At 37.2% G+C, this 7,991-nt stretch overlaps 1 pseudogene; it reads right to left on the bottom strand.

The window, feature by feature from the left end:
* Positions 1–524: 524 nt before the first annotated feature.
* On the bottom strand, positions 525–1,755 carry LOC116197091 (annotated as a pseudogene).
* Between the last annotated feature and the right edge of the window lie 6,236 nt (positions 1,756–7,991).

Here is a 7,991-nt window from a genome sequence, read left to right as displayed (position 1 = left end):
TCTTTTCCGTCAACATCTAACGGCCGTGCTGATGTGGCACGTGGAGAGATAGTGGGCCACACTTGCCACGTAGGCGCTACGTCACCACAGCCGTTAGATGTCGACGGAAAATATAACGCCGGGATAGATTTGATATAAAAAGTAAACCATGTGATAGATTTGACAAAAAAAACATATGATAGATTTAACAAAACGGACAAATCATGGGCTATTTTATGTAAATACCCCTTGAAAAAATATGTGCAGTTAAGTTAATTTTCACGTGCAGTTGAGGTATATGGTGGTCCAAGTTTTCTGTTGAAATTATAGAAGGCATATCATGAAGAATAAGATCTTCTGACGAAAATTTTTATTGTGCACTTTGACAATCTCCAATGGGAAAAACAAAGCTAAATATAGTTGACCCTGCAGCCTGCATTTACTTTGACCACACTTAAAATTAGCGGTAATTTCTATTTCACTTAGCTAATTGAGTGTACTCAATTTATGATGCTAATTAGATAACCATGGTATCACACAAAAAATCATCTCCTGCCTTTGAGGAAGATTCTGCAGATCCTTTCCCAGCATTTCCGGTTCCGGTTCCGATATTCCAAGGCCAACTTTGCATTCTCAGCAAAACCTTTTTCGATGCAGCCATTGCTGAGGAGGCGGTCGATGAGGTTGCAAAGGATATCCTTGGGTACTCGGGATGCCCCTGGATGCCCATAATGTGTTCGCCGAACGCAAACATCTCGATGCTGGTTTTCTCAGAGAAGGCGATGATCTCAGCACCCCCGAAGGGACTTCCCACACCTCATCCTGATGACACTCTATTATGGTGAGCGATTTCGGGATTGCTGCAGCTTCTTCTTCTTGTTGGTCTTGTTCCAGAAAGTCGCTGAGCAAGCAGTCCTTCACTATCCTCACTTTCCTGAGGCCGATGTCCCATCCCGTGTATGACTTCCCGACTTTGCCCCCCAGTACCCTGCACAGCACCTGGTGGCCGAAGCAAACACCGAGGACTTTCTTCTCCATCACAAATAGAGTCTGGAGGAGGAAGCAGAGCTTGATGTCCAGTAATCATTCCCGTAGGCGTCGTAAGGACTTCCGCTCACTATAAAGCCGTCATACTTGTCCAGCTCGCTCATCTCCGGGACTCCCCTTCCACCACTCTGTACAGATCCCACCTCTCCCCTGTTTTTTTACCCAAAAAACACCTCATTGTAAGTATACTTTAAAATTACATCTTCCCGTATTTTTTCCTGTTATTTTCTGGTCGTGATTCGTTTAAGAACTCGAGTGGATTGTGCAAGCGCCAAGCACGAGTAGCGGCACTAAAGCATTACCTTCTTCTGCAAAGGCGGAGACAAAGACATTGAAGTAGCCTCCATATACTTTCTTGACATAGTCGGAGTCCCTCGCCGCAAGCAACAGCGCGTATCTCTTCGACTCCACTTGATGAGCAGCTATAACTGTCATGGTCTCCCGGTCTTTCGTGGGGAAAATCCTCCGCACCAATAAATTTTGGAGCTGGTGATGAGAAAGAACGACGAAGCTATATAAACCGAAGAATATAACGATACTCCGCAACGGATTAAGAGAAGATCAGTGTGATGTTTTGTTCAATTTCGGTGCAGAGATTTGAAGAATGAATGGCGTGTTTTATAGGTGAGAAGGATGAAAAGGATGGACATGGAAGATAGGCGTGTGGTCTAAAGAGAGATGCTGCTGAGGAATTTGGAAACTTCCATGAGTGTGTCCTTTGAAGAAATATATTGTTATCTTTGTCTCTCTCCCCGAAAAATTTTCCATTGTTCTTTCTTCCACCTGAAAGAATCGGTGTTTTTGACATATTGCCCCTTAAACTTCACTAGGTATCATTATATAAGCCTTTCCACCATGCATAAGCTTAGCTGCCAATCAATGTACAAGAATTATGCCCTCAACCTGGCTCACCAGACAAGGGTTAATCTTAGCCCCATCAACACTATATGATCTTTGTGCGTTTCATGCGTACCCGATTGAGGTTTATTGGAAAGACTGCTTGAAATTATGAACTGGTGTTATGACTTTTCTATGCTACCATATGCACGGGTCATTGCCTGAGGATGATTGCACAATGTGTTGGTTTTTGCGACCGCGATTAGAAACTCTTGTTTCAGCAAAGATAGACTACACCATTTCGGATTAAGTTAATTTTAGCACAAGATTCACAAAATGCCACGCCTTCCGGAATAAATACTTTGGGATTGGCTATAATGGAGTATAGTTGAAATTCGTAAGAATAAGTCAATTCCCGTTAACATCTTCATATTTTTGTTCGTTAAAAATTATATCAACAATAATATTAATGAATCGCACGGTTGACAAGAGTTTATTTACGAGTAATTTCTCTCATGAGTATTATCTCATTGTTTTGCCTACTGTCCCTCATTAAAGGAACTATTAATTAGAGATTAAATTGGCGTTGCTTTTCCTCTTTAATACCATGGCTAGTGTGTGCAAGTCCCATTGCATAATGGGGATCAGAACATAAGATGCAATTTTCAGGGGAAACTTGAAAGATTCGTCAAAACTAGGGGGGCAAACCAAAAAAGGGTCAACCTTAAAATAAATAAATAGTTGATTTATTACCATTGTCCGTCTGTCCGTGAAATTTGCAGCGGCGCTGCCACGCGGTTTGCCCTGTTTGGCTTTTGATTTTGGGGCTTCAGCGTAAACATGCGCACAATAGTGGGAACAAGAAAACATGCGCACAATATGGGAACGGGAAACAGTTTCCGTCATTATCAGCTTAAGAAAACTCCATTAATCACTCCGCTGAATTGATGTTGAATTATATTTACTAACTAAATTTATATACATGGTCTTGTCTTAAATTTTTAATTGATTTGTTCTCTCTATATACATATTATAAAATTAGAAAATAAAGTGGAATAAATAAGCCACTAAATTTCATTGGTGAATTGACGTAGATTGGTTCAAGTGTTTCAGCACTCGTTTTCCCTGAGTAAATTCTTAGGATCGAATTTTGTGGATAGAAAAAATCCATACTGAGAGAGATTATCCTCCAGTGAGTCGACACGGCTTGATCTCTATTAGTCGATATGGTTTGTCCGTTTCGTCAAATCTATCCTATGCTTTTTTTTGGTCAAATCTATCCCATGGTTTACTTTTTGCATCAAATCTATCTCGGCATTATCTTTTCCGTCAACATCTAACGGCCGTGCTGATGTGGCACGTGGAGAGATAGTGGGCCACACTTGCCACGTAGGCGCCACGTCACCACAGCCGTTAGATGTCGACGGAAAATATAACGCCGGGATAGATTTGATATAAAAAGTAAACCATGTGATAGATTTGACAAAAAAAACATATGATAAATTTAACAAAATGGACAAATCATGGGCTATTTTATGTAAATACCCCTTGAAAAAAAATGTGCAGTTAAGTTAATTTTCACGTGCAGTTGAGGTATATGGTGGTCCAAGTTTTCTGTTGAAATTATAGAAGGCATATCATGAAGAATAAGATCTTCTGACGAAAATTTTTATTGTGCACTTTGACAATCTCCAATGGGAAAAACAAAGCTAAATATAGTTGACCCTGCAGCCTGCATTTACTTTGACCACACTTAAAATTAGCGGTAATTTCTATTTCACTTAGCTAATTGAGTGTACTCAATTTATGATGCTAATTAGATAACCATGGTATCACACAAAAAATAATTTACATGATTGCATGCAATCTGACTCATTTATATATTCCCCCTACTGAAAACTATTAGCATTTATTATTATAAGGGGAAAGGAAAAAGAAAATGAAATACAAGTAGGATCGAAACATTCGGGCTGGTCAACAAAACATATCGTACACGCAGAGAGCTAGTCTCAAAATCTCTTTTGGCTAAGGGATGATCTCTCAATAACTCCATAGTTGGGTAACAATTTTCATGATCTTTAGCTGTTCAAATGGCAAAAATATTTTGACTTTATATTTTAAGATATCGGTCAAACTATATGACCTTTTTTTTTTTAAATAAGAATGAAGCTGCATCCAAATTTATATGGTTCTCTTCGATTACAAGTGAAATTCATAGATCGATTAAAGGAAAGAAAAGAGAAAAATGAAGAGGCACGAGAATTTTATTGGATGTGAATCAAATCCATAAATTCTTGGTTGCGGGCGTCGAGTGTCATAATGATACTATACTGGGTGTTAATTATTTCTCCAGATTTACATATTTAATTTAAGTTTAACATGAGCATTTTAATTAGTGGTGTCAGCATGGAAGAACTCACTGCAACAGATTGAATAAATAAAATGAACACGCAGAGAAGGGGCATGTACCATTACATGTTATTGTTTGAAAATGAAAGAGATTTCAGATTTAATTTTTTATCAGTGAAATTATCTGTATTTATAATTTATTTAACTTTTTATTTTCTTTGTATAGATCCATGAGTTTTTTTTAATAAAAAAATGTACATGTAATGTGGCATGTCTTTGGTAGGTCGTCGTGTTTCGCGCCACATCAAGAAGCACGTACAAAGATATGGAGAAGTCCGAGCGAATAACAAGAATCAAATCCATGCTAGCAAGCAAGTGGCTCATGAGATCATGATGAGGATCATCCGTCTTTAACCCCCCAAAACTTGGAAGATCAGATTCCAGAAAATAAGTACTCTTCCCAAATAAATAAATAGTTGAAAATAAAAGAATTAATTTAACTTCTTTAGGAACCAGATTCTCCTTTTCTTTTTTTTTTTTCTCCTTTTGGCTAGAGATGGCATTCGAATCTCTTGTAGACATCGATCATTGACAAACTTAGACCTTATTAACTATTCTCCTAATGGTGCATGCTTGTAATTTGATTTAGCTAAGAATTGGTTGGCATGGGTCGATATTTGTGAATATTAGCCTCTTGTACATCATACGTACACATATGAAGGTGACTAGGAGTGCAGAAATAATTTCAAATTTGTTAGGACGATGATGGTGGGATGGATAAATGAGCAGGTGAGTATAATCGAAATCAATATTTGAGACCATATTAAATTTTGGAGAAAAAGACAACCTCAGCTAAAATGTGAACTCGAGTTACTTAAATGAGTGCCAAAACATATGCAAGCCTTTACGCCACCCTTCATATAACCGATAGAATCTCTCTACGGGAAAATCACGACCAATTGTTGAGGTTTTGAATCTAATTCGGATAAAAACGTGATTTATTACCTGTCATAATCGAGCTAATTATCAAAGCCAAATTGGGTAGGGTTCGGATGAACCCAAACACATGGACGCCATTACTTAACGAGCATTATTCAATCTTTGCTTTGTGACACAGCTACCATATTAATGCGAGATTTGCAGGAGGGATCGATCTTCTGCCACTTACATCATGTCTTGATGCGATGCTGATGTATTACGTCGCAAACAACATTGTCCATATACGTGCAGGATTCTCCGTATCACAATAGCATTGTTGAATCACACCAAGTTATACCTTCCTCCAGGAATCATACTTGTCAACCCTTATCTTTATCTACGAAGAGAGAATCTATTATTTTTCAGCTACGACAGCATGTTATATTATGATCGATCTTGGATTGAGATGGGGACATGAAATTAGTTGGGATTATATTCTTGTCACCCACTAGCGTTGTTTTAGCCGATTGCACTTGTATGGGTAACGAACGACTTCGGAACAGGTCGAGATACTTCCTAGTTAGCACAATATATTTAAACAAACTAGAAGTACATCGGGGGATAGTGTAGATCTAATTGGGGGAAGTGTAGATAAAAGTACTAATCTGACTGTCCACTAGTATAAGAGATTGCTTCGGGAGGGAACTTTGACATTTTCAATTTCATTCATCTTTCAAGTCATTTCAACTTGCTAATGGGGTCTTTAAATTAATTTCTCTAACAACATGTAACTGTCCGCAATGATTTAAGAGATTCTACAGTTATAGATGTTTCAATTTCTAATAGTATATCACTTATCCAAAAAAAAGAAATTCTGAAAGTCCATACTGAGAGAGTTTTACCTGTTAGTGAGCCGTCCCGGCTCGATTGGATTCTTCGGATTCAATTGAGTTTCCGGATACCAAGATTCACAAAAAGAAAAAGAAAAAAAGGAATTCTAGTATTAATATTAGGAATCAATCATGATGTGAAAGATAATAACAGTAAGCTATTAACGTAACCATTACTCCTCAAAATCAACTGAATCATTTGGAGGCTTTCTTCGATAATGATATAGAAAATATGTGATATATGTGTATATAATTCCATTAGAGTGGTTAACGAGAGATTCAAACAAGCAATGGCGAAAAAGGACAACCACTTTTTAGCTGTCGTTATACTGCTTATAACATGTGGGGCAATTGCGATTGAGGCAAAGCCGATCTGGCCTCTACAATTTCTTGAGGCAGTGTGGACGCACACTAACTAATGAGTGTGGACAGGTAGTGTACGACTATGTCTTTTATATTCGCAATGATATCACGAAAAATTGCTGCACAAAACTTGGGAAGATGGTCGAGAAGTGCAACACAACAACAGCTTACGGACTCTCACATGTCACGATATTTGATCGATGGAGGGGGAATATATATGAGAGGAGTGTGGAGGCTTACAATATCTGCCTCAAGGGAAATAGCAAACGACCATCCCTTAAATGAATTAATGTATTTACTTCATATTGACGTATATGAAGAAGTTATTCCCCTAAAACAATGACAATTTCCCTTCATGCTTTGGTGAAAATTATTTTTGCAAGATTTGTGTTTTGGGATAAGGAGGCAACTCTACTGAAAATTGCAGGTGCGTATTGTTACTTTTAGGGGCAACATAAAAATTTCAAGGAACAGAATTGATGTAGTGAAACAGGTACCATGAGGGAGCAATAGAGGATTTAATTCCCTTTAAATTCAAGACCTCTCAAAAGTTCAAATCCATATTTGAGGAAACATAATGCAATTCTTTTATGATCATAAATGCTGACGGGAGATTAAATTGTGAAATTCGTGGAGAGCAACTAGATGGTTCCATAATCAATCTGGAAGTCTTGTAGAATCCTAACATCCGCTCTTATGTGAAACTTGCATGCATGTGAATAGCGTTTATCAATAGGTCTAATTCTGTACTCTCGACAGAGTTTTGTGTTTCAATACTCTCTTTATAAGTACAACATTTTCTGTTATTATGTAAAAAGTTTCTAGACTTACAAATGATAGGCACAAAGATGGATTTAGGGGGGCACGGGGGGCACTCGTCTCATTATTTGGAGTCAGAAATAGTTATAAAATTGTTCATATTTATATTGAATTTATCATTTTTGTTCATGAAATTATCTTCTTCTGCCCCCATTGGCTTTATGGTGTTATTGTTTTTGTACTTTGCTACGAGTTTCGCTCCCCTTAAACCAGACATCTAGATAGGTATAGAAGTTTATTTAATCCGATTTTTACTCATTCAAGTAGAAACAAATATTGTAGATAAAATAATTCTATAATATGTATTGTTATATAATTATGATTTGCTTTCCAGTATAATGTTCCTTTTTTTATATTATATTTCTTTCCAGATAACTATTCATTAACTGGAAAGAATTGGCATTACATTTTTCGTTCTTATTTCCTAGAATAGTAATATTTTTTCGGGAAAATAACCCAATAGAGCATAATTTTTACTTTATTTTCACTTCCTAATACGTTTTTAAAAGTTGTCACGATTTAGTACGAATCACAATTTTATCCCGGATCTAGCACACCGTTAAATTTCGTCTAAAAACCGTTAAACACCGTTAGACGGAGTTTAACGGTATGCTAGATCCGGGAATAAAATGGTGATTTGTGCTAGAAAGTGACAACTTTTAAAAACGTATTAGAAAGTGAAAATAAGGTAAAAACTGTGCTACATTGGGCTATTTTCTCAAAAAAATATTTACCCATCTTTTTGGTGTTCTGATTTTGATAATTTTTGTGAACAGTACGATCTCAAAA

This window comes from Punica granatum, chromosome 2, assembly GCF_007655135.1.
Source record: "Punica granatum isolate Tunisia-2019 chromosome 2, ASM765513v2, whole genome shotgun sequence".
In the NCBI taxonomy this organism is placed as follows: domain Eukaryota; kingdom Viridiplantae; phylum Streptophyta; class Magnoliopsida; order Myrtales; family Lythraceae; genus Punica; species Punica granatum.
Note: the sequence above shows the minus strand (reverse complement) of the source record. Positions and strands in the feature narration are given on the sequence as shown.